Source organism: Bos indicus, chromosome X (genome assembly GCF_029378745.1).
Source record: "Bos indicus isolate NIAB-ARS_2022 breed Sahiwal x Tharparkar chromosome X, NIAB-ARS_B.indTharparkar_mat_pri_1.0, whole genome shotgun sequence".
Lineage (NCBI taxonomy): Eukaryota > Metazoa > Chordata > Mammalia > Artiodactyla > Bovidae > Bos > Bos indicus.
The window spans coordinates 136,920,822-136,947,681 of NC_091789.1; the positions used below are offsets into that span (position 1 = coordinate 136,920,822).

Consider the following 26,860-nt stretch of genomic DNA (forward strand, 5'->3'; position numbering starts at 1 on the left):
CATCCATGTTGCTGCAAATAGCATTATTTTGTCCTTTTTATGGCTGAGTAACATTCCATTGTTTGTATGTACCACATCTTTGTCTACTCATCTGTTGATGGAGATTTAGGCTGCTTCCATGTTTTGGCTATTGAGAATAGTGCTGCTGGGAACATAGGGGTACATGTCTCTTTTGAATTATAGTTTTGTTCAGGAATATTCCCAAGAGTGAGATTGCTGGATCATATGGTAATTCAATTTTTTTGTTTTCTGGGGAACATCCATGCTGTTTTCCACAGTGGCTATACCAATTTACCTTCCCACCAACACCGTAAGAGAATGCCCTTTTCTCTATATCCTTTCCAGCATTTGTTGTTGGTAGACTTTTAATGATGGCCATTCTGACTGGTGTGAGGTGGTACCTCATTGTAGGTTTGATTTGCATTTCTCTAATAATTAGTGATGTTGAGCATCTTTTCACGTGCCTAGTGGCCATCTGTATTTCTTCTTTGAAGAAATGTCTCTTAAGGTCTTCTGCCCATTTTTCAATTGGCTTTTTCTTCTTTTTATGGTTATTGAGTTGTATGAGTTGTTTGCATATTTTGGAGATTAAACCTTTGTTGCATTCTTTGCAAATATCTTCTCCCATTCCATAGGTTGTCTTTTTTTTTTTTCTTTTTTAAAAATACGATTTCTTTTGCTCTGCAAAAGTTTGTAAGTTTGAATAGGTCCCATTTGTTTATTTTTGCTTTTATTTCTATTGCCTTAGGACACCCAAGAAAACACTGGTATGATTTATGTAAGAGAATGTTTTGCCTGTGATCTCTTCTAGAAATTTGTGGTGTTTTGTTTTAAGCCATTTTGAGTTCATTTTTGTGTATGGTGTGAGGGTGTGTTCTAGCTTCACTGACTTACATGTAACTGTCCAACTTTCCCAGCACCACTTGCTGAAGAGATTTTTTTCTCATTTTATATTTTTGCCTCCTTCGTCGAAGATTGATTGGCACAGGTGTATGAGTTTATTTCTGGCAGAGCCCATTATTCTTAATTTTCTAATTTTGATGACTTTGGACAGTAAGAGCTCACTTCTGTATCTAGTGGACCCCTCCTATTAATCTTTGAAAACATACTTTCTGACTTAACATGACATCTTGTCCTTTTCCTGCTTCAGATCTAGAAACAGCCATTTCTCTGAGGCAAGTGTTTAAATTATTGGGAAAAAGTTACATTAAAATGTATTATTGAAAAAAAAATGTGTTATTGAATTCTTAGTAAGTCATCATTGAAACCCAGCCCTGACCTGGTCCTGTTTTCCTTATAACCACAGGGTCACGCAGGCCTCCACCATCCATGTCACAGAGACACCTCCCTCCCTCTGCTTAGATACTAGCTGAGGGGATTCTGGGGCTCTCCCCCAAGAGCCACCCCTACCCCAGGTGTATCCATACTCTGTGAGGCTCAGTGAAAGCTCTCTTGGGCAGTAGTGCCCAGAGTAGGAAGCAGAGATAAAGCCTGTCCCGAGGTCTCTAGCATTTCTCTGACCCAGTATAATACCTGGCTCACAGGAAGGGGGAAATGCACAGGTCTTTGATCAAAGTTAACAATTCACAACCAGCTATTCAAAAGTACACAGATAATCCATAGTGGAGGCTGAATACATGTAAGTAAGCAAAAAGGCTTGAATGAGCAAACCCAGTGAAGTAACCATGGTAAACATGTAGCTCTTACAATGGCTCTCACTGGCTTCACACCTTGCCCACTGAGGTGTTACCCAGCCTGTGCAGTGGGAGCAGCAAGGAATGGTGGGAATAATGTTAGCATTGGCTGAAGTGGCTGTTTCACATTCTATGTGTCAGGGTGCAAAGAAAGATTGGGAAAACATTTTGAGAGGATTTTGGTTATGCAAATAAAAGCCCAGAGCTGAATCTGGTGAGAGAGATTGAGATAATGGGGAACTAAATTACTCCTTAGAAGTCTGTCTCATGAAAGAAAAGCTTGTGTCTATGAAAAACAAATTTGGGGGGATGTGAATTTCTTGCTGAGGCTAGAAATATGAGTTCTTAAGGGACTGAAACTAGGGATAAGGGAAATTGGAAAAAGATGGTCTGTCCAAGAGTGCAGAAGCATGAAGGCAGTTTGGAGTGACAGCCAGGAAAGACACTCCCTGAGAATATTCAGGAATATTCTGGAGATACCTAAACCTCCACTCCTGGAAAGATGATAAATTCCCCAGTCCCAGTGTGCCCTCCACATAAAGATGGACAAAGAAAATGATGGTGGAGGAGTCATGGCAGCATCTAACTCAGTGCTGTTGAAGAAAAATATACTGTGAGCTACATATGTACTTTTAGATTTTCTATTACTCTCATTTAATAAATAAAAAGAAATAGGTGAAATCAATTTTAGTACTATATTTAACCAATATTTCCAAACTATTATTTCAGTGTTTCCTGAACATAAAATTTGATTAATGAGACATTTTACATTTTTGCATATAAATCTTTGAAATCCAATGATATGTTTTATATTTAAAGCACATCTCAACCCAGCTTTAGCAACCAGGTAAAATGCTCAATTGCCACACATGGTTAATGGCTTCCAGAGTGGACCGTGCAGGTCTAACTCTTTATACTCTGTGATTACTAAAATAATTTCAAAGCCATTTAGAAAAACAAACAAATAGAACTTTTTGTAAGAGCCTGCTTATCTCAATGATTACATTTATCTTTGCAGTAAAAAAAAAAAAAAAAGAAAAGAAAACACAAAAATGCACTCAAGCACACACAGTCTCTCGGTTTCAGCAGACTGTATTTGCAAAAGGCTCATGAATTGCTTATGGCCATGGGTGACTTCTGAGTGGGTAGACAGAATATAAGCCCATTAAAGAGATGAAAAATAGATTGATGTAATCACCAATGAATTGAAAAATGAAAGTATTAATAGCCATGTCAGTATAATGGTTACTTAGGTGGGAAGTCTCTGTGGGAACTGGCTTAGAATGCAACTCCTACTTAATATATTTTCAGGAGCCTCCTGCGAAAATGCCATGTTGCAGGAAAATAGGTATAATTTATTGGAATGAAAGGAAAAGGTGCTTTTTAATTGATTGGAATGACTGTATCTGATTCATCAACCTCTTTATCTCTGCTCTTTATATAACCCAAGCATCCCAGCCACACTAGCCTGGAGTTTGTATAGGTCAAAACAACAGGGACAAAGTTCCTACAGCTGTATGATTAAAAACCCATGTAATCCCAATAAATACATATTCTAGTAGGAACATTATTTCTGTTTAATGACAAAGGTGGCTGTGCTATGTGACAATAGGATAAACTCAATATGAAAATCACTTGGTCATGCAGCTGTGGAATTATGAGATTCTTGAATTTTAAAAACTATGGATGCATTATTTCACATATAAAATGAGACTTCATTAATCTTCTCACACTGCAATATTTTAAATCTGCTTAAAACAAATTGGCAGAAGATGAGAAAACCCTTAAATTCCCATGCTCAGCCTCCACTTCTAGCACTCTGTTTGAACTCTGGTCCCTCCAGTTTCTTCCAGATGGTCTCAGGAGTCTCATGAAGGCTCCAGGAATGAGGTCCCTTGGCCGCCCTGAGGCACCAGTGTTTTTCCCCTTCTCCTGCTCCAGACCCGTGTGGAAAGGGCACTGTTAATGCCCCAGATAGCAGTCGGTTCACTCCCTTTGGTGGTTTTCAAAGATGAGGCCAGGGCCAATATTTGTCCTGAGGCTGCCCAAGCCCCATGCTGAGGACACAGATGTCTGCGTGGAGGGCACCGTCTTCCTTCGCTGCAGGAGCCGTGGGCAGTGAGTAGGTCCTGTTGCCTATGAATGGAACTGCCACGTTTGACACTTGGTGACTCAGCTCCTGTGGGTTTTGCTTCCTGGTTCTGGGACTGCATCGTCAAGCCAGATGATCTGGATGACCAACCTTCTTCTTTGACCTTGTCTGTGTCCTGCTGCCCAAATTGTTCTTAAGATTCTTTTCCCTTACACTGAGTTTCTTTAAATGGCACATTTCTCTACATGCATCAGGATCTCATATTCTACCTCCCAAGCCTCTAAGTATACCTGATTTCTCTGCTGAACAAAATTTAGATTCAAGCAGAGTTCCCTGCTATACTTAAGGAGAATAGTCTAAATTACATTTTTCCTTTTTTTCATCATCTTTAGTATAGTTCTGAGTTACCCAGTGAGTAGTGGCTGTTTCAGTTTTACTTTAATAATCAGCTCCCAGAATAAAGGCAGGCACACTATAGGTATTCAAGGAGTATTTGTCGAGTGAATGAGAGTTTTTATTTGTGAGGAAATCTTCCTTTTTGAGAACAAGACTGAGGTTTTTTTTTTTTTTTTTTTTTTATGGTACTCTGCTGCTGTTGCTAAGTTGCTTCAGTCATGTCCGACTCTCTGAGACCCCATAGGTGGCAGCCCACCAGGCTCCGCCATCCCTGGGATTCTCCAGGCAAGAACACTGGAGTGGGTTGCCATTTCCTCCTCCAATGCATGAAAGTGAAAAGTGAAAGTGAAGTCCTCAGTCATGTCCGACTCTTAGCTACCCCATGGACTGCAGCCCACCAGGCTCCTCTGTCCATGGGATTTTCCAGGCAAGAGTACTGGAGTGGGTTGCCATTGCCTTCTCTGTCTGGTACTCTAATCAAGGTCAAATTTCAAACTTTGTTCGGAGCATCTGTTTCCTATTGGCATTGGTGTGAGATGTCTGACACATGCCAATGTAGCAGAATAGATAAGAGTCAGACAAACCTGAGTCAGGATAGTGCAAGTTAGTTAACCTTTCTGATCCTCTTTCCTCACCATGTGAAAGGCATAACATCTAAGCATAGGCTTGTGAGAAGATTAAATGAGGCAACGGGTCTTTAGCATTATTCCTGTCACATAATATTTGCCCAAAAGATGGTAGTTATTAAAACTACTATTGATATTTTTAGAGAAACCAAGGGATCCCAAGTATTTGACTGTCATTTGAATTTGTCACTCTTTTTAAATTCTTTATTGAAGTATAGTTGATTTACAATATTGTGCCAACCTCTGTTGTACAGCGAAGTGACTCCATTATACACACACACACATTATTTTTTAAAATATTCTTTTACATTATGGTTTATCACAGGATATTGATGTAGTTCCCTGGGCTATACAGTAGGACTTTACTGTTTATCCATTCTATATATACTAGTTTGCACCTGCTAATCTCAAACTCCCAATCCATCCCTCTCCCACCCCCCACCCCCTTTTCAACTACCAGTCTATTCTCTATGTCCCATTTTGTTTCTGTTTCATAGACGGGGTTCATTTGTGTCGTAGTTCAGATTCCACATGTAAGTGGTATGATATTTGTCTTTCTCTGAGTTCACTGAGTCTGATAATCTTCAGGTCCATCCATGTTGCTGTAATGGCATTATTTCATTCTTTTTTATGGCTGAGTAATATGAGTTTGGGTGAACTTCGGGAGTTGGTGATGGACAGGGAGGCCTGGCATGCTGCAATTCATGGGGTCACAAAGAGTCGGACATGACTGAGCGACTGAACTGAATAGTCCATAATGGACTTCCCTGGTGGCTCAGTGGTAAAGAATCTGCCTGCCAATGCAGGAGATGCAGGTTTGATCCCTGCTCCGTGAAAATCTGCTGGAGAAGGAAATGGCAACCCACTCCAGTATTCTTGCCAGGGAAACCCCATGGACAGAGGAGCCTGGCAGGCTCCATGTGGTTACAAAAAGTCGAACACTACTTAGCAACTAAACAACAATATTCCATTATACATATATGTAAAATATACATATGTGTGTGTATGTATATATAATCTTTATCCATTCATCTGTTGATGGGACATTCAGGTTGAGTCCATGTCTAGGCTATCGTAAATAGTGCTTCTGTGAAAATAGGGGTACATGTATCTTTTTGAATTAGAATTTTGTCTGGATATATTCCCAGAAGTGGGATTGCTGTATCATAAGGTAATTCTATTTTTTAGTTTTCTGAGGAACCTCCATACTGTTTTCCACAGTGGCTACACCATCTTACATTCCCACCAACAGTGTAAGAGGGTTCCCTTTTCTCCACACCCACTCCAGCATTTGTTATTTGTAGACTTTTTAATTATAGCCATTCTAACTGGTGTAAGATGGTATCTCATTGTACTTTTGATTTGCATTTCTCTGATAATTATCAATGATGAGCATCTTTTCATGTGCCTATTGGCCATCTGTATTTCTTCTATGGAGAAATGTCTGTTTAGGTCTTCTACTCATTTTTCGATTGGGTTTTTTGTTGTTATTGAGTTGCATGAAAATGAAAGTTTGTGCAGTCATCTCCAACTCTCTGTGAGCCTATGGACTATTCACCCCATGGAATTCTCCAGGTCAGAATACTGGAGTGGGTGGCTGTTGCCTTCTCCAGGGGATCTTCTCAACCAAGGGACCTAAGAAAATGCTGGTATGATTTATGTCCAAGAATGTTTTGTCTATGATCTCTTCTAGGAGTTATATGGTGTCTTGTCTCATTTTAAGTCTTTAAGCCATTTGGAGTTTATTTTTGTGCATGGTGAGAGGGTATGCTCTAGCCTCACTGATTTACATGCTTTCACTGATTTTTACATGTCCAACTTTCCCACACCACTTGCTGAAGAGACTGTCTCTTTTCCATTGTATATTCTTGCTTCCTTTGTCAAAGATCGACCATAGGTGTGTGGGTTTATTTCTGGGTGAGTTTGTCACTCTCGTCTCTGAGTTTAGAGCTTGAAAAGCCATGACCCTTCATATCTTAAGCAAAGGCAGTAAAAATGCTCCCAAATTCCTTGTGCTTTATATATATGGATGGGAGTAATATTGCCACAAAATAGTTTGTAGCTGTATGTATAGGAGGTTTTTTAAATCATCAATATTTCTGCATATGTTATTATTAGCTGTCTGTGTTCCTGGGGTCAAAGGCTATTTGATTTTTTTTAAAGGCTTTCCTGATTCCTATGCAGGCATGCCTTGTTTTATTGCATGTTGCTTTGCTGTACTGCACAGATTTTGCTTTTTATAAATTGAAGTTTTGTGGGAACTCTGAGTTGAACAGGTCTATCAGGTCGTTTTTCCAACAAGATTTGCTCACTTGTGGCTCTGTGTTACATTTTGGTAATACAGGCAATATTTCAAACTTTTAAATTATTATTTTATTTGTTATGGTGATCTGTGGTCAGTGATCTTTGATGTTACTACTTTAACTCACTGGAGGCTCAGATAGTTGTTAGCATTTTTTAACAATAGAGGATTTAAAAATTTTGAAGTATAGTTGATTTACAATGTTGTGTTAGTTTCAGGCATAAAGCACAGTGATTCAGTTCAGTCAATCAGTTCAGTTCAGTCACTCAGTCGTGTCCAACTCTTTGCGACCCCATGAATCGCAGCACGCCAGGCCTCCCTGTCCATCACCAACTCCCGGAGTCCACCCAAACTCATGTCCATTGAGTCAGTGATGCTATCCAGCAATCTTATCCTCTGTCCCCTTCTCCTCCTGCCCCCAATCCCTCCCAGCATCAGGGTCTTTTCCAATGAGTCAACTCTTCGCATGAGATGGCCAAAGTACTGGAGTTTCAGCTTCAGCATCAGTCCTTCCAATGAACACCCAGGATTGATCTCCTTTAGGATCTCCTTGCAGTCCAGGGGACTCTCAAGAGTCTTCTCCAACACCACAGTTCAAAAGCATCAATTCTTCTGTGCTCAGCTTTCTTCACAGTCCAACTCTCACATCCATACATGACCACTGGAAAAACCATAGCCTTGACTGGATGGACCTTTGTTGGCAAAGTAACGTCTCTGCTTTTTAATATGCTATCTAGGTTGGTCATAACTTGCCTTCCAAGGAGTAAGCATCTTTTAATTTCATGGCTGCAGTCACCATCTGCAGTGATTTTAGAGCCCCCCAAAATAAAGTCTGACACTGTTTCCACTCTTTTCCCCATCTACTTCCCATGAAGTGATGGGACCAGATGCCATGATCTTAGTTTTCTGAATGTTGAGCTTTAAACCAACTTTTTCACTCTCCTCTTTCACTTTTATCAAGAGGCTTTTTAGTTCTTCTTCACTTTCTGCCATAAGGGTGGTGTCATCTGCATATCTGAGGTTATTGATATTTCTCCCGGCAATCTTGATTCCAGCTTGTGCTTCTTCCAGCTTAGCATTTCTCATGATGTACTCTGCATAGAAGTTAAATAAGCAGGGTGACAATATACAGCCTTGGTGTACTCCTTTTCCTATTTGGAACCAGTTATACACATATATATTCTTTTTCCATTTTTTTCCTTTATAGATTATTACAAAATATTAAGTAGAGTTCCCTATGCTATACAGTAGGTCCTTGTTGGTTATCTATTTTATTTATAGCAGTGTGTACATGTTAATCCCAAACTACTGGTTTAGCCCCCTCCTTTCCGTTTTTGTAACCATAAGTTTGTTTTCTATGCCTGTGAATCTGTTTCTATTTTGTAAATAAGTTCATTTGTATCATTTTTTAGATTCCACATATAGTTATATCACATGATATTTGTCTTTCTTTGTCTAACTTCATGTAGTATGATCATCTTTAGGTCCATCCCTGGCAATAGAATATTTTTAAATTAAGGTATGTACATTGTTTTTAGACACAATGCTATTGCACACTTACTAGAGTACAGTATACTCTATGCACTGGGAAAGCAAAAAAATTTGTGTGACTCACTTTTTTGCAGTGTTAATTTTATTGTGGTGATATGGAACTGAATCTGCAATCTCTGAGGTCTGCCTGTACTAAGTGTATGAATACAATGCCAGGAACTTAATACATGCCTGGGCGGTGATTGCAGCAAAGAACTCCATTTCTGAAACCTTGATTGTAGATGAAGAACAAAATCAAAGTCACTGCAAAATTACTGTCTAGGTGAAAACTGCTTAGTGATAAAGTTATTTTTTAGAAGTTAGTCAACACTAATATTTAAGTGTCTGAAAACTACATTATTTTAGTTTGTCATATGGTGAATGGCACCCCACTCCAGTACTCTCGCCTGGAAAGTCCCATGGATGGAGGAGCCTAGTGGGCTGCAGTCCATGGGGTTGCTAAGAGTCGGACATGACTGAGCGACTTCACTTTCACTTTTCACTTTCATGCATTGGAGAAGGAAATGGCAAGCCACTCCAGTGTTCTTGCCTGGAGAGTCCCAGGGACGGGGGAGCCTGGTGGGCTGCCGTACCCTGGGGTCGCACAGAGTCGGACACAACTGAAGCGACTTAGCAGTAGCAGCAGCAGATGGTGATTAAAAATAACCAGAAAACCTGAAGTTATAGTTGGACCAGATTAATGAGATGGTTTAGTACAAGGGAGTACAAGCTTATGAGGGTGGGTCAGAGCCTAGGGATGCAGAGAAGGCAATGGCAACCCACTGCAGTACTCTTGCCTGGAGAATCCCAGGGATGGGGGAGCCTGGTGGGCTGCTGTCTATGGGGTCACACAGAGTCGGACACGACTGAAGCAACTTAGCAGCAGCAGCAGAGCCTAGGGATGAAAGAGGCCCTGGGCATTTGTCTACTGCCATCCAGCACTGCCGACTGGGGTGGCATCTTCCCAGCTGAGGACTGAGCCTTCTCTGGCTAAAAAGTGAAAAGTGAAAGTCAAGTTGCTCAGTCGTGTCCGACTCTTTTTGACCCCATAGACTGTAGCCTATCAGGCTCCTCCGTCCATGGGATTTTCCAGGCAAGAGTGCTGGAGTGGATTGCCATTTCCTTCTCCAGGGGACCTTCCCGACCCAGGAATCGAACCTGGGTCTCCTGCATTGCAGGCAGACGCTTTACCGTCTGAGCCACCAGGGAAGCAAGGACACGTCAAAATGGGTGCTGGTTCATGGGAGTTGTGGTATGCCAGCTGGAAGGCCAGTAGGCACCAAGTGTCCAGGCAGTGCCCACGTGGGACTCCCCAGACCTGGGTGGTCCTGTCAGTGTGGGAGGGAGAATTCCAGGAGGTTGGGGCAGGAGCTCTTTGCAGTTGCCATGGGAGCATTTCTGAATTTAATAACCTAATTTTGAGATCTTCCTGATAAATCTGGTTGTTTGGTGGAATTCCTTATCATTGCTAGGAGATATCACTTATAACAATGAGCAAGCAAATTGACAGATAATGCATAGAGTTCATCACAAGGGTAGAGCTAAACAAAATTTACATCAAGTGGCAACTTATCCCAGTGGTTCTCATAGTCCTTATGTCCTTGGATTAGTATACACTGGTTTCTTTGGCTTTTTTCTTTGACAGTTTGACATACATCCTCATTCCCAAGTTGCTTTGCTCCTACTGAAGATGAAAATTCATTCCCAGAAAGCAAAATTGCCCATTAAGCAAGATAAATTGTAGTTGCCAGCATAAGTGTATCTCATTTAGTGTTAGCCTTCAAGGTAGGTGTTCGTGAAAAATTGTCTACAAAATTAATTTATGGAAAGAGATAAATTTCTTTCAGCTGATGATGTTTGGAGGGAACACTTTGGAAAATGAGATCAGGACTCTGTGAGTACTCGGTAAAAAAGATTTTGCTCCAAACAAAATATGCCGCTGTAAAAGAGTTCCTAGTTTCAGACAGGCAAGGTCACATTGTGCTGCTTCTCCTCCACTGTGAGATGAACTAACTGATGTGGGATAATGGATGTGACTTTCAGCTCTCCCAAGTCATTTCTTTTTTGGACGTGGAATTGTCTGTCCCCTGAGGTTTCTACCTGCTGAGCAGTTATTTACGTTTTCAATACATCACAGCTCCAAGATTCCTGCCAAAATGTGGGAGGCCCAGAAGAGCCCTGGACTGAGAGCCACAACCCTTGGTCTCTAGGCCTGGCTCTGCCACCAAATAACTGTCGGTGCTTGAGGTCTTTGTGTTTGAACAAGAGTCAAAGTGACCTTGTCCACCTAGTTCATGTGCTCTCTTAACCTGCCTGGGCTTTCTGGTTTATTTAGCACAAGATTCCCAAGTTAAAAGTCTGCAAAATATTTGACGTACAAAATCACTGCATGCCAGATGTATTCTTCTCTACTGTGAGGGAGGTGAACATCCAAGGTAACAGCCAAGCTGGTGTTCTGGTGTCCCAGAGGACTGGATGTGAACCCCACATACAGGAGCTAAAGTTTAACATCCACAATGTGGAAAAATACCTAGGGCCACCAGAGGCTAGTCTATTTACATAAAGAGAGGTGTCCTTGGGTCTCTGTTGAGGTGGGGCGGGGGGGTTAATTGGAATCCCAGACTAAAGCTGCTCCCCCAGGAAAGGCTGCCCTGTGTGGAAGGGTAACTAGAACACTCTACCCATAGATCTAAGAGAGAAGCAATCCTGTCCCAGTTGTGGTTTGGAGTGAGGAAAAATAAATATTTTGTGAGAAACTGAACCTGCATTATATAAGGTGTGGATACCAAATTTATAGTCCACAAATGTGGAGATCCCTGGTGGAAGAATTAATATAAGCCCAACTGTAGCCAATGGCATAAGGCAAGTAAAAGAAATGATGTTCAACTTTTATAAAGGAAGAAACAAAACTCATTACTTCTAGGTTCTATGGTTGTGTATCTACAAAATCCATCAGATCAGATCAGATCAGTCGCTCAGTCGTGTCCGACTCTTTGCGACCCCATGAATCGCAGCACGCCAGGCCTCCCTGTCCATCACCAACTCCCGGAATTCACTAAAATCCATAAGAATCCTCAAATTATTAGGAATAATTAGTAGATTTTCTGAGGTCCTGCATATTTATATAAAGAACAAAAACAAATTAAGCTAAAATCTTTGCCTCATGCCTCAAACCCACTGTCCACCCTATCATGCACCAAGGCGACCTGGTCCCATGCTCCACAGAGGAAAGAGAGGCTCTGAGCTGTGAGCTTCCGCAACTGCCTCACCGTGTGACCTCAGACTTACTTCAGTCAGCCTTCACACTTGTCTCCTTTCTTCTATTCATGGGGGCATCCTTTTCTCTTCTCCTTTTACGTAAAAACCCTTTTCTCTATGCTTTTGAGTCTCTTCCCTTGCATCTCCACTAGAAGAAAGCTATGGCTTCCTCTGATATTTCTTTGTCTTATGTGTTCAACCTGGCTCTTTTCCTATAGCTTTTAAAGATGTTGAAGTTGCTGTTATCTTAAAAAGACTATAACAAGCCCTGGCAGAGCCCTCCAAATCACCTCTAGCTCTCACATTTTCAAAAGAACAGACTAAACTTTCTGTGTTCATTTTCGACTTCTCCAAGATTCTTAAGCCTATTTGAAACAGATTTCCTTTCCTATTACTCCTTGGGAATGGCTTTTATCAAAGTGACCGAATGACCTTCTTAACTGCTCAATCCATTGGACTCTTTCAAGTCTTCTGGCACCACCACTGAATTGTTCATTTAGCTCAAGACCTCTACCTACACCTTGACTATGAACTTCCAGGTCCTTGTGTAAAGTCTGGCTGGTTCCTTAACTCTGTCCTTTATATTCAGCCTTGCCTCAGTTCCTGACAAGTGTTGTCTACATTCTGCATGATGTGGCAACAAGGGCTTAGGAATTTGGATATTTTCCTAGGTGTGAATGTGGAGTCAGGGCAGCAAAGGGCTGAGATGGAACACATGAGCTAGAACAAAGATTATGGTGCTGTCACTGAGGCAGCTTCTAGGGGCAAAGGGAGTTTCCTCTAGCCCTTATTACTCACTGATGAACGTGTGTATCCCAGGAGGTAGGAAATAATTGTAACTCATGGGTCACTAGACTTTTCAGCTATAACTGCCTCAGACTAATAATTGATGACTGATTTGGAAGTGGAACATTTTACAACCCAGGGGGAAGGGAAGGGAGGTGGGCTTAAATGATTCAGATCAGATTTCCTGCCAGTCAGGAGGAACTAGGGCTCAGAGTCCAATTTAGTTTGACCTCAAGACAACAAAAAAATGTGGCCTTTCTTGCACAGTTATGTTTATTAGCAGAGATCCACAACTGTCTCCTATTAAAAAAATGTCCAATAAATTGTAGCTTTTAGTATGGGGACTGTCCATAATGATCCACCTCCCTGAATCTGGCATTGTGTGCTGAGGGACTCAGCTGTTGAAGCAGAAATGGTCGAATGCACAGGATTTCCAGGATGAATGTGACCACTACTGACTGTAGAGCAAGCAGAGAGATAAGGATCTTTGTGGCAAGAAGGCATGCTTGTAGGGTTATTTGACCTAAGAAGGGCATGGCGAGACTTGTGATTTTGCAATGGGCAGAGGCTAAGAAAGACAGACGTGGCTATTAGAAGCACTGAAGGAAATGTATTCTAAGCAACATTTCTGCCCGAATGCATTAATAAACACAAGAATAAAAATTGAAATTTCAGCTCATTATCGTTCTGGTTTTGGCTGCATGGTTTTCCCTGAGGCTTTTAATTCTTTCCCTAGAGTCTTCTATGTAAACTTTGGATCTTTGATGTATTTTCAAATATTGGCTTAAAGCATCATAGGTTATTATTTAAGTGGGTTAATTGGCTATCTAGATGTATTCTATTTAATATACAAATGTGTATTTTCACTCAAGTAAAACAGACTTCTGTAGGAAGCTGTTCATGATATAAGGTGTCATAAGAAAGTCATGCATATTTATATTCTCTCTGAGTTCTGGCTTCTTGATTATGTTATTGTTAAATCATTTACTTATGCCACTACCTCATTAATAGTGGGACAGTGTCCTGAAGCATTCCTTTTCTTATTTTCCTTATCTGCTTTACAAATTCCCTTTCACTGGACCCCTTGAGCTTTTATTATATTGAACAACCTTCCCTTATTTTCAGGCAATGGCAGGACTGAAAGCGTGGAAGGTGCCTTAAAACCTTGCTGCTCAAAGTATGGATCCTTTTGCTCTATCTCTGTTAATAACTTTGAATCTCCATTTCTAGTCTGAATCAGCTGTGCCCTCGATGTGCCAGGTATGATTCTGCAATTGCTTTTTGGATATCTTTGTGCAGATGTTAGCTAGTATATCAGAGCTGGTGTGTTGAAAACCAGAACACACAGAGACATGGCAACAGAGTCAACTCACCATTGCCCCTTTTATGTGCTTCCCTCTTCTGAAGACCATTTTTTATGAACAACATTGCTGTCTTCTTGGTCCCCTCAAGTGGACATGGAAAGCACATTATAATATCTTTCTCTCTGAGTAGTACTTCCCCCGCCCCTCATCCCAATCTGATCAGCCCATAAATCATGTCAGTTAAATTTCTCTCAGGCCCTGGGCATAGATCCCTTCTTCTCTACTCATCATTACTGTTTGTGATTCACATTTTTATCATCTTTGGCCTTGCCTAATACCATCTCTCCTAACATAGCTCTTTGCCTTTCCCACTCTCTCTTCTCTCTAGGCCACTTGTAATTATCCATTTCTGCAGAGCAACCCCCCCCCCCCCCCACTGCAAACTTGGCTTCAAACTCCCACTTGCTATAGGTCAGAAGCCCAGAAGCAGCTTTGTTGGGTGGTTCTGGATCAGGAGAACTCTTGAGAGGCTGTGATCAAGGTGTTGTCCAGGGTCACAGTCATCTGAGGTTTGGCTAGGGAAAGATCTGCTTCCAAGTTGACTCATAGGGTATTTAGCAGGCCTCAGTTTCTCACTACATGGACCTCTCCCCCAGGCTGCTTAGCACACAGCACATGGAAGCCAGCTTCTCCCAGAGAGCCATTGGAAAGAGTGAGAGTTCTCCTTAGATGGCAGTTGCAGTCTTTTTGTAACCTAACATTGAAAGTGATGTCCATCACTCCTTCCATATTGGTTAGAAGAGAGTCACTAAGTACAGCCCACAGTCCAGGGAAGGGAATTAAATTTTATCTCTTGGCAAGAGGAGTATTGAAGAATCTGTAGATGTATCTTTAAAGCCATCACAAATTGTCCTCTGGCCACTAATTATTTATCTTCCTCCCACATGCAAAATTCATATCAAAGAATTTATGGACATGTACATATCTTTAAAACTACCATACCACCTTCATGTCACAGAAACTGGTATCTCAAGATATGTTTGTTCTGAATATTTTCACTGACTCCACTGTATATATGCAGAAGAGATCAAACTCCTCAGGAGAACAGATGCACATATATGTATGGCTGAGTCCCTTTGCTGCCCACCTGAAACTATTGCAACATTGTTAATCAGCTATACTGCAATACAAAATAAAAAGTAAAAAAAACAAAACTCTCCAGATGCTCCATCATCTGACCCTAATGAATATTTTCATCATTTGGTTATGAATCCTACATGCAATCAAACCAAATGATTCACCATTTCCTAATTATACCCTAAATCTGTCATCTTCTGCACCTTCATGAATGCTGTTTCCCAGGTTGGAAGGTCCTCCCTCGGCAATTTCTTTTCCAATTCTATTCAAAATTCCAGCCTTGCCTTCTTTATAAAGTGTGGCAGCTCCTCTAAAATAGGATGTATCTACTTTCTTTGATAGTAAATTCCTAGCAGACAAGAACTTGTTCCTTCTTCATCTCTGCTGCTACTGCTAAGTCGCTTCAGTCGTGTCCGACCCTGTGTGACCCCATAGACGGCAGCCCACCAGGCTCCCCTGTCCCTGGGATTCTCCAGGCAAGAACACTGGAGTGGGGTGCCATTTCCTTCTCCAATGCAGGAAAGTGAAAAGTGAAAGTGAAGTCACTCAGTCGTGTCCGACTCATAGCGACCCCATGGACTGTAGCCTACCAGGCTCCTCTGTCCATGGGATTTTCCAGGCAAGAGTACTGGAGTGGGGTGCCTCTACATCCCTCAAAATAAAAAACAGATTTCTTTGTATCTAACAGATGTTCAAGAAACATGGAGTTAAATCGTATGAAGATGGCACTTAACCATTTAGCCGGAAAAAAACCCCACTTTGAGTTGTTTGTATCCATGTGGTATACACCAACACCTTGAGAGCATTTTGTTTGCTGTGTATACTTTGTCTTTCAAAGACACAAAGCCACAATTGCTATACATGGGATAACCTGAAAGAATTGCTGGTAGAATGTCCAGATCATGTCAACATCATCAAGGTACCAGTCTTCTACTGCTGTGCTGGAGCGCCAAGAAAAGTTCATTTACCAATACACTGATGTTCCACCTATATCCCACACAGTGGGAATGATGGAGTTGTACAGCTAAGCTCTCTTTAGCTATGGTAGAGTAGGACTCTCCCGTTTAATTTCCGAGCAATTTTCTCCCTCCCACCTGCTTTCTCTTCCTCCTTTCTCTCTCTTTCTCCCTTCCTTTCTTTGTATGTATTCACTTTCTCATCTGACCTCTCCTTATTATTTTCTCCCACCTCTCTGTGAGGTTGTTACCTGGGCATTTTGATGGAATTACTGCTCCTTAAATTTAGCCAAATGGAAATTATTTCTTTGTTAATAGTTTTATGGAGGTATAATTTACACACCATAAACGCCATTCATTTTAAGTGTATAATCCAATGATTTTTAGTGAATTTATAGAGTTGTGTAACCATCACCACAATGTAATTTTAGAGGATTTCCATGACCCCAAAAGATCTCTTGGGCTAACCGAATTATTCAAAAATTTTCATACCTTGTATTTTTTTTGCATGTGTGTGTCTGAAAAGAAAAGTATTTTTTCAGATAATTTAGAAAATATAGAAAAGCAGAAGAAAATAAAAATTCTCTTTATTCCACAACCTACAGAAATTCATTGCTATTCTGGTATATAGTTAGTCCTTCTGTCTACTTATCTGCCTGTTTATCCATATCTTAGAAGGGAAGTTACAATTAAGGGATGCTGAGAAGTTGATTAGGGCTAGGGACAGAGCAGCTACATATTAATAATTTTAACATAGTAGAAATGTCTTTTTATCTTACTGACTTTAAAGAACTTGACTGAATTTTTGACTTTTGAACTACCACATTAGATACCTATTTATGTGTAAGGGTAGGAAGCCAAGTAAAGCAATAAATAGGCCATTACATACTGGGATTGCAATGTGGGTTTTACTTTCCCTGTGTGTGTGTGGGGAGGTGAGGATTATGAAGAGGGAAGGGAATACAGTGATTGCTGCCTGAAGGTTTCATGCTGCTGCTGCCGCTGCTGCTAAATTGCTTCAGTCGTGTCCGACTCTGTGCGACCCCATAGACGGCAGCCCACTGGGCTCCCCCGTCCCTGGGATTCTCCAGGCAAGAACACTGGAGTGGGTTGCCATTTCCTTCTCCAATGTGTGAAAGTGAAGTGAAAGTGAAGTCGCTCAGTCATGCCTGACTCGTAGCGACCCCATGGACTGCTGCCTACCAGGCTCCTCCGTCCATGGGATTTTCTAGGCAAGAGTACTGGAGTGGCTTGCCATTGCATGGAGGACCTTAAATAAGCAGTCTCCAATCTTTTTGGCCCCAGGGATCAGTTTCATGGAAGACAATTTTTCCACAGACTGGGTCAAGTTGGGGGTGCTGGGGAATGGATGGTTTCAGGATGATTCAAGTGCATTACATCGATTGTGCATTTTATTTCTATTATTATTGCATCAGCTCCAGCTCAGATCATCAGGCATTAGATCTGGAGCTTGGGGACCTCTGCCCTAAATGCAGATCTGTGATGGAGTGGTGGGAGGGATGTGAACATGGGAAAATCAGAAGAAATCTTGCAAGGAAAAAGTAAGTTGGGCTGAAAGAGCCTGCTCCCAAATTGAGGGCACTTGGGGCTCCCCCAAATTTCTTTGAAATGGGAAAATGGGAAAGTTGAATTGAAACAGAAACTATTTGTGGTAAATTAGCATGTCAAGTGGTTTCTACTTAGCCCTATTGAGTACCTTACCCAGAGTAAGAGTCCACACACACACCAGTAAATGGGGACCATAGTGACAGAGTCTCCAAGTGGAATTGGATGATGAAGAAGAATGTGAGCTGAGGAGAGTCTCTACCCCTGGCTAGGAAGTTGGCAGTTTCAGTGTTGCGTTAGCAAAGCAGTTGGTTAAATTGTTGCCCATGGCATCTTGGGACTCAGCTCTTCTATGTGCAGAGGCTGAAGATTAGGGGAAATTGGTAGGGAAGCAAGTCAGGGGGCTGGAATATGCAGGTGCTTTTGTGTGGTCTCTGATAGCTCTTACAAGAAAGAGAAAAGCATCTCAACTCGGGGCTGTTTTCAGAACTTTACTATTAGAGGTCTTTCTGCCTGCAGCCAGCAATCGCAGTTGTCTGAGAGTTGGTGTATCATGACCCATGCAAGATTGGAAAAGATAAATTTTCTGGTTGAGGCTAAAGTGGAAATAGAGGCAGGAAACAGTAGGTAATGAAATTGGGGCCTGCGAAACACACCATGTTCTTGCCCCTCCTGGGCATCTTCTGCAATGTGTTTCCTGCCTGACAAAGGTTTAGAACAGGCAGCCTGGGGATCCAGAGGACCTGTGCCTTCCAAATCCTGCTATTGTTTTATGTTTTTCTGAATCAGATATCAAGGTAGAGGTCATTAAGCTGGAGGCTAGGCAGGGCACTGAGATTTATTACTGAAAGATAGTCATTCTTTGGTTAGGGTCTAAATTCATGGGCTCTGACTTGATAAGACCTCTCACTTACGTTCTTAGTGAGTGAATCACTCAGAGAATTGAGTGAATGAGTATAAGCAAAAATCTAGTTGAGCTTTTAAGAAGGTTGTATTGCAGGTGAAACCCTAATTCTGTGAGCAAAAATCTGTGATCTCCTGTTTGGCCTGAAACATCATGTTCAGTCTCCCAAACGTGCAACAATGGGGATCAAACTGCTAAAGGTGCAGCCCCTTAAAAGGAGACTTTACCACCAAAGCCCATCTCAGATGCATAGATGGAGGACAGTGAATAAGGGGGGTTTTCCCAGAGAGCAAAACCCTCTACAGAAGGGAGTTGTTGAGATCCCTCTCAAGTAGAATATATTACTCATAATCATTGTGGTTTTTTCCTCCTTTCCTTTTTTTTTTCCCCCCAAATGGGAGTTGTTTGTCTAACAGTGGTCCTGTTTCCTACTCTGGTCTCCCCCCATCCTTTGTATATTGGGTCTGTTGGGGTGCTTAAATATTCTCTACATAGACTTACAGACAACAAGGCGCTACATGTGGACTTGTCTGGGAGACATCACCTGGGCATCTTGAGTGTAATAACGTAATGAGACTTAACATTGGGCTATATTCTTTTAGGAAGGAAGTGACTACATTTTTGGTGGGTCATCAAATAGTTGCATAATGTTGGAAGGATACATTTTTAAAATTAGATGTATAAAGAAAGGGAGAAGGCAATGGCACCCCACTCCAGTACTCTTGCCTGGAAACTCCCATAGACGGAGGAGCCTGGTAGGCTGCAGTCCATGGGGTCGCTGAGAGTCGGACACGACTGGGGGACTTCACTTTCATTTTTCACTTTCATGCATTGGAGAAGGAAATGGCAACCCATTCCAGTGTTCTTGCCTGGAGACCCAGGGACGGGGGAGCCTAGTGGGCTGCCGTCTATGGGGTTGCACAGAGTCGGACACGACTGAAGTGACTTAGCAGCAGCAAAGAAAGGTGATCAGTCCTGACTATTCTTTGGAAGGAATGATGCTAAAGCTGAAACTCCAGTACTTGGGTCACCTCATGTGAAGAGTTGACTCATTGGAAAAGACTCTGATGCTGGGAGGGATTGGGGGCAGGAGGAGAAGGGGACGACAGAGGACGAGGTGGTTGGATGGCATCACCGAATCAATGGACGTGAGTTTGAGTGAACTCCAGGAGTTGGTGATGGACAGGGAGGCCTGGTGTGCTGCAGTTTGTGGGGGTCACAAAGAGTCGGACACGACTGAGCGACTGAACTGAAAGAAAGGTGTGTATAGATGTTGGCAAGTCAAGGCATGGACTAGAGTGAGTGCTGCTGTTATTTTTTTATACAACTGTGACTGAAAGTAGAATTCCTTCCCTCTACTTTTCAGTTAAGTCAATAATGTTCCTTTTTAATATAAACGAGTTTGAGTTGGCTTTATTATCACTTGTGGTGAGAAATGTTCTTATTGAAACAGCATATATATATTTAATAAATATCATTTTGTAGGGTAGGAAAAGTCATTTTCCTTCTACCTTTCCAGGTTCTTGGCTGAAAAGTGAAAGTGAAAGTCGCTCAGTCGTATCTGACTCTTTACCTTTCCCTTCTCCAGGGGATCTTCCCAACCCAGGGATTGAACCCAGGTCTCCCGCATTGTGGGCAGATTCTTTACCAGCTGAGCCATAAGGGAAGAAACTTCTCTGTAATAAAAGAATAATAGGAGAAAAACAAACAGAAGTTTGACAATGTACACCTGCTGGATAGACAGGAGAGACCCAGAGGAACTGAGTAACTCCCTGGCATGGCCCAAGCTATTATAAACACCATCTCCAACTAAAGGCAAAAGGAGATGTTGGGAGAAGGGAGCCAGTTATGGGAGGATGTTAGGAAAAGTACAGCAAACATGAGTAAGGCTGTTAATACAGATTGACTTCCAAGCCTTCTCCATTAGTAAGTTTCTAGAGTTACAGTCATCCTCCGTTTCCTGGTACAGAGAGGGAAATGCCCTTAACGAATGGAGGTTTCCCTTATAAATGTAAATGTCTCTAACAAAACAGTAACTTCTGCTCTGTTTTCAGAGCTGCTTCTGTGTGTCTGCTGTTCCTTAAAAATAATCAGCCTTAAGATAATTTTTATACCAAAGAGGCATATTTTGAGCTGGCACATTCTGTTCTACTTCCATTTTGAAGTCTTATCTGTAGACTTACCCAGGATGATGGTGTTAGCTACTGAGAAAGTAGGCATATATTTATAAGTAGACCCAACTTATTTTCTAGACTATAAAGTACTTTTACAAATTTATTCATGAAAGAAGGGGAAATTTCTTGCCATCGAAAAACTTGATTGTTAATTCATAGGTAATATATTTCTCATATTTTAGTGGCCACTAGGGATTTTAAACATAAGGGGATCAGATAATTCATTATGCTATTTAAAAAAATCACCTTTCAATGGATGTTCAATAAACTTACTGTGGTAATCACTTCATGATGTATGTAAGTCAGATCATTTTGCTAGTTACATTAAGCACCTTAAACTTATAGGTGTATATGTCAATTATATCTCAAAAGTGAAAATAAAAAATTATATTTAATTATTGGCAAATACATTTGGGGGCTGCAACCTAATCTTTCTGATCATTTAAACTTGCTGGTCATAGTAGCTTATATCTTTGGCTACCCTGATGGCTTAGCGGGTAAAGAATCTGCCTGCAATGCAGGAGACACAGGAGATGCAGGTTTGATCCCTGGGTCGGGAAGATCCCTTGGAGAAGTAAATGGCAACCCACTCCAGTATTCTTGCCTGGGAAATCTCATGGACAGAGGAGCCTTGGGGACTGCAGTCCATGGGGTCACAAGGAGTCGGACATGACTGAACAACTCAGCAAGCAAGTAAAGGACATTTTTAGTAGTTCCCTAAGCTGGAAAAGACTCTGATGCTGGGAGGGATTGGGGGCAGGAGGAGAAGGGGATGACAGAGGATGAGATGGCTGGATGGCATCACCAACTCGATGGACGTGAGTTTGAATGAACTCCGGGAGATGGTGATGGACAGGAAGGCCTGGCATGCTGCGATTCATGGGGTCGCAGAGTTGGACACGACTGAGCAACTGAACTGAACTGAAGCTGTGAACTTTGCTTATGCAATCACAGACATCTAAAGATATTTAAATGATGTATTGATGCTGACAAAAAGATAATTACTTTCACAAATTAACATTTTCTGATAAGGCATTAAATATTACTTTTCCATTGAGGCATCAAAAACTTTGCTTCACACCATAGACCATATCACTGCAAATGAAATCAGAAATGGAAAATTTTAGTTACTTAGCCTATCCACTCAAATTCACTCTGAAGAGTAGTATTTTAAAAGAGGTCCTCCAGTACCTTGCTTGGCCAACTTTCAAAAATTTATTTTCTCTTCTCCTTTCCCCATACTTATCAAAAAGGGATTTTTTTAAAAAAGTTTAGTGTAATTTGGTGGAAAGAACAAAATTAGATATGCATTTAATCTGTCACTTGGAAGGTATAAATATATGTTTCAATAGCTTGACCCAGAATAAGTATGAAATAAATGGTCTCTGTTATTGCAGGTGGTGGAGCAGTAGGAATTCATGTATTTCATTCCTTCCAATGTATGAAGGACCTTTGATAAATTTGGATGAGCCAATTCTCTTTGGTGGCTTCCCTGGTAGCTCAGTCAGTAAAGAATCTGCCTGCAGTTCAGGAGACCTGGGTTTAATCCCTGTATTGGGAAGATCCCATGGAGGAAGAAATGGCAAACCACTCCAGTATCCTTGCCTGGAAAATCTTATGGATGGAGGAGCCTGGTGGGCTGCAGTCCATGGGGTTGTGAAGAGTTGGGCACGACTGAGCAACTTTTACTTCATTCTCTTTGGTACATGCAAAATACACACATTTCTTATGCTTTAATGAATTTTTAGATTATTTGTTTCCTCTTAGTTTTGTAATGAGTATCCAGTTTGAAGATTCTGGCTTGTGAGAAATACAAGGAAACAGGATCCCCTCAAGCATTGCTGGGATTGTTAGAGGGATCTTGGTGGCGTCAGTTGGTCCTTTCCGTTACTTGGGTTTAGTGTCAGTAAATCCTTCATCCTAGTCCTATATTATTTCAAACTTCATTCCTATCTACTTCTGTTATACTGAATTTATTTCATCATTGTGGCATCATGCTGTGATAAAAATTTTCCCTATGGACCTGGAGGAGGTCTCAGTTTTGGTGGACACTAAATCATGTCAAATTCTGTGGACATTTATTGTCAGTTCAGTCGCTCAGTTGTGTCCAACTCTTTGTGACCCCATGAACCGCAGCACGCCAGGCCTCCCTGTCCATCACCAACTCCCGGAGTTTACCCAAACTCATGTCCATTGAGTCGGTGATGCCATCCAACAATCTCATCCTCTGTTGTCCCCTTCTCCTCCTGCCCCCAATCCCTCCCACCATCAGGGTCTTTTCCAATGAGTTAACTTTTTGCATGAGGTAGCCAAAGTATTGGAGTTTCACCTTCAACATCAGTCCTTCCAATGAACACCCAGGACTGATCTCCTTTAGGATGGACTGGTTGGATCTCCTTGCAGTCCAAGGGACTCTCAAGAGTCTTCTCCAACACCACAGTTCAAAAGCATCAATTCTTCGGTGCTCAGCTTTCTTCACAGTCCAACTCTCACATCCATATATGACCACTGGAAAAACCATAGCCTTGACTAGATGGACCTTTGTTGGCAAAGTAATGTCTCTGCTTTTTAATATGCTATCTAGGTTGGTCATAACTTTCCTTCCAAGGAGTAAACGTCTTTTAATTTCATGACTGCAGTCACCATCTGCAGTGATTTATTGTCAAGCATCTTGCAAATGCAAGAGAAATATTAATATGAAGATGTGATTTCTGTCCTCTGACATCTAAAATCTAGTAGAAAGATTAAGACAAATGTTCAGGTAATGAAAAAACAGAAGATAGCAAAATAAATACCATATATATAGTGCTTACTTTGCGATCTACTCTTTTAAGCACTTTAAAAATAGCTAATTTATTAGGACTATATCTTCATTTTCATATGAGGAAACTGAAGCACATAGAGGTCAAGTAATTCATCCAAGTCACAGATTTGATCCCAGAGAGTCTGATTTCAGAATCAGATGCTACCCTGTCCACGTTGAGCCAAGCACTATGTGCCTATTCAAGTGAGCAAGTGGTCTCATGTGAACGTGCATGACTACGGGTGTGTGTGTGAAGGGAACAGGATGGGACTTAAAGAGGATGTGGCATTTGAGCATCTTTCAGATTTCATGTTTCTATGTTCAATTTGTTACCTCTTGATCTTTTCTTAACATTCCAATTATACTCTGCTTGAAATACTTTAGAACTCCTGGACCTCTGTTATTTCCCATCAGCTGCTCAAATCTAATCAGGTCAGAACTTTATGACTTTGGACCAATAGTCTGCAAAATTTCCAGGGCAAAGTTAAGGTACATTATGTTGTTTAGAAAAGGTTATAGAATTTCAGACAGAACAGAATGAAAAGTGACTGAGTCTGTGACCACACATGATAGAGTTGGTTTTATGATGGGAATTATCAGACCAATTCATCACTGTATCCAATTGATTCCAGGCCCAAAGTCATTTTAGCTCTAATTTTTGAGGTGGACTGAGTGAAGATAGAGAGTGTGGATGATATGAATGTGTCTGTGTTAGACAATAAATGACGTGTGAATCCCTGCTGAGGCCCAAGCTGTGAGCAATTCATGTATTTCTGGGAAGAGATAACTAATGAGGCACCAAAGGTCTATAGGCAGAGGAGTTTGCGGAGGAATAAGATCAAGGGCGCTGAGGGATGATTATGGGAAAAGACTTTAGAGAGGGCAGCATGATCCAGCGTTGGAGATGCTCTCCGTAATGGCCCCAAGGGATCATGATGAGGTCACTGCGTGAAGGGGCGGCAGGCAGCAGATGCCAGAGGGGCATTTTCACAAAGAGCTTACATGACTCAGGAACACAATGCCATGTAGGTGCCCAAGTGACAAAAGTGTGACTTAGGACAGGGGGCATTCTTCTCCCTTCCTGTGGAGCTCAGTGTAACCTCAGTGTGATAAGAACTCCAGGAAAGGATGGTGATCCTTTCTTTTTAATTTAGTTTTATTTTTTAAAAAAATTTTATTGAAGTACACTTGATTTACAATCCATTAATTTAAGCTGTGCTAATTTGAGCAAAGTGATTCGCTTATACATATACATTCTTTTTTGTATTCTTTTCCAGTATGGTTTATCAAAGGATGTTGAATATAGTTCCCTGTGCTATACAGTTGGACCTACTTTGTTGTTTATCTACTGTACATATAATAGTTTGAATCTACTAATCCCACACTCCCAGTCCTTCCCTCTCCCCTCCCGCTTGGTACCTACAAGTCTGTTCTCTCTGAGTCTTTCTGTTCCGTAGCTATGTTCATTTGTGTTATTTTTTTAGATTCCACATATAAGTGATAGCATTTGTATTTGTCTTTCTCTTTTTGACTTATTTCACCTAGTATAATCTCTAGTTGCATCCATGTTCTGCAAATGGCATTATTTCATATTTTCTCCTGGCTGAGTCATACTGCATTGTATATGTGTGGTATCTTTATCCAGTCATCTGTCAATGGATATTCAGATTGTTTCCATGTCTTGGCTATTGTAAATAGTGCTGCTATGAACATAGGGATGCACATATTTTTTCAAATTATAGTTTTGTCTAGATAGATGCCCAGGAGTAGAATTCCTGGACCATAAGGCAACTCTATTTTTAGTTTTTTAGAGGAAACTCCACACCGTTTTCCACAGAAGCTGTACTGATTTACATTCCCAACAACAGTGTAAGAGGGTTCCCTTTGCTCCATACCCTCTCCAGCATTTATTTTTTGCAAACTTTTTTATGATGGCCATTCTGACTGGTAAGAGGTGATACCTCATTGTAGATTTGATTTCAGTTCAGTTCAGTCGCTCAGTTGTGTCTGACTCTTTGCGACCCCATGGACTGCAGCATGCCAGGCCTCCCTGTCCATCACCAACTCCCGGAGTTTACTCAAACTCATGTCCATTGAGTCGGTGGTGCCATCCAACCACCTCATCCTCTATCGTCCCTTTCTCCTCCTGCCCTCAATCTTTTCCAGCATCAGGGTCTTTTCAAACGAGTCAGCTCTTCGCATCAGGTGGCCAAAGTATTGGAGTTTCAGCTTCAGCATCAGTCTTGCAATGAATATTCAGGACTGATTTCCTTCAGGATGGACTGGTTGGATCTCCTTGCAGTCCAAGGGACTCTCAAGAGTCTTCTCCAACACCACAGTTCAAAAGCATTAGTTCTTCGGTGCTCAGCTTTCTTTATAGTCTAACTCTCACATCCATACATGACTACTGGAAAAACCATAACCTTGACTAGACGGACCTTTGTTGACAAAGTAATGTCTCTGCTTTTTAATATGCTATCTAGGTTGGTCATAACTTTCCTTCCAAGGAGTAAGTGTCTTTTTATTTCATGGCTGCAGCAATTTTGGAGCCCCCCCAAAAAAAGTCTGCCACTGTTTCCATGTTTCTCCATCTATTTCCCATGAAGTGATGGTACCAGATGCCATGATATTAGTTTACTGAATGTTGAGTTTTAAGCCAGCTTTTTCACTCTCCTCTTTCACTTTCATCAAGAGGCTCTCTAGTTCTTCTTCACTTTCTGCCATAAGGGTGGTATTATCTGCATATCTGAGGTTATTGATATTTCTCCCAGCAATCTTGATTCCAGCTTGTGCTTCATCCAGCCCAGTGTTTCTCATGATGTACTCTGCATATAAGTTAAATAAGCAGGGTGACAATATACAGCCTTGATGTACTCCTTTTCCTATTTGGAACCAGTCTGTTGTTCCATGTCCAGTTCTAACTGTTGCTTCCTGACCTGCATACAGATTTCTCAATAGGCAGGTCAGGTGGACTGGTATTCCCATCTCTTGAAGAATTTTCCACAGTTTATTGTGATCCTCAGAGTCAAAGGCTTTGGCATAGTCAATAAAGCAGAAATAGATGTTTTTCTGGAATTCTCTTTCTTTTTTCGATGATCCATCGGATGTTGGCAATTTGATCTCTGGTCCCTCTGCCTTTTCTAAAACCAGCTTGAACATCTGAAAGTTCATGGTTCACGTATTGTTGAAGCCTGGCTTGGAGAATTTTGAGCATTAGACATTAGCTAGCATGTGAGATGAGTGCAAATGTGTGGTAGTTCGAGCATTCTTTGGCATTGCCTTTCTTAGGGATTGGAATGAAAACTGACCTTTTCCAGTCCTGTGGCCACTGC

General features: G+C 41.4%; 1 non-coding gene and 1 pseudogene across 1 annotated transcript; one reads left to right on the forward strand and one right to left on the reverse strand.

The window, feature by feature from the left end:
• LOC109555043 (dual specificity protein phosphatase 18-like) overlaps positions 1 to 26,860 on the forward strand; it is a 226,765-nt pseudogene that overhangs the window by 25,932 nt on the left and 173,973 nt on the right.
• On the reverse strand, positions 9,778 to 9,849 carry TRNAC-GCA (transfer RNA cysteine (anticodon GCA)). Its single transcript has one exon. It is a non-coding gene; the product is annotated as a tRNA-Cys (tRNA).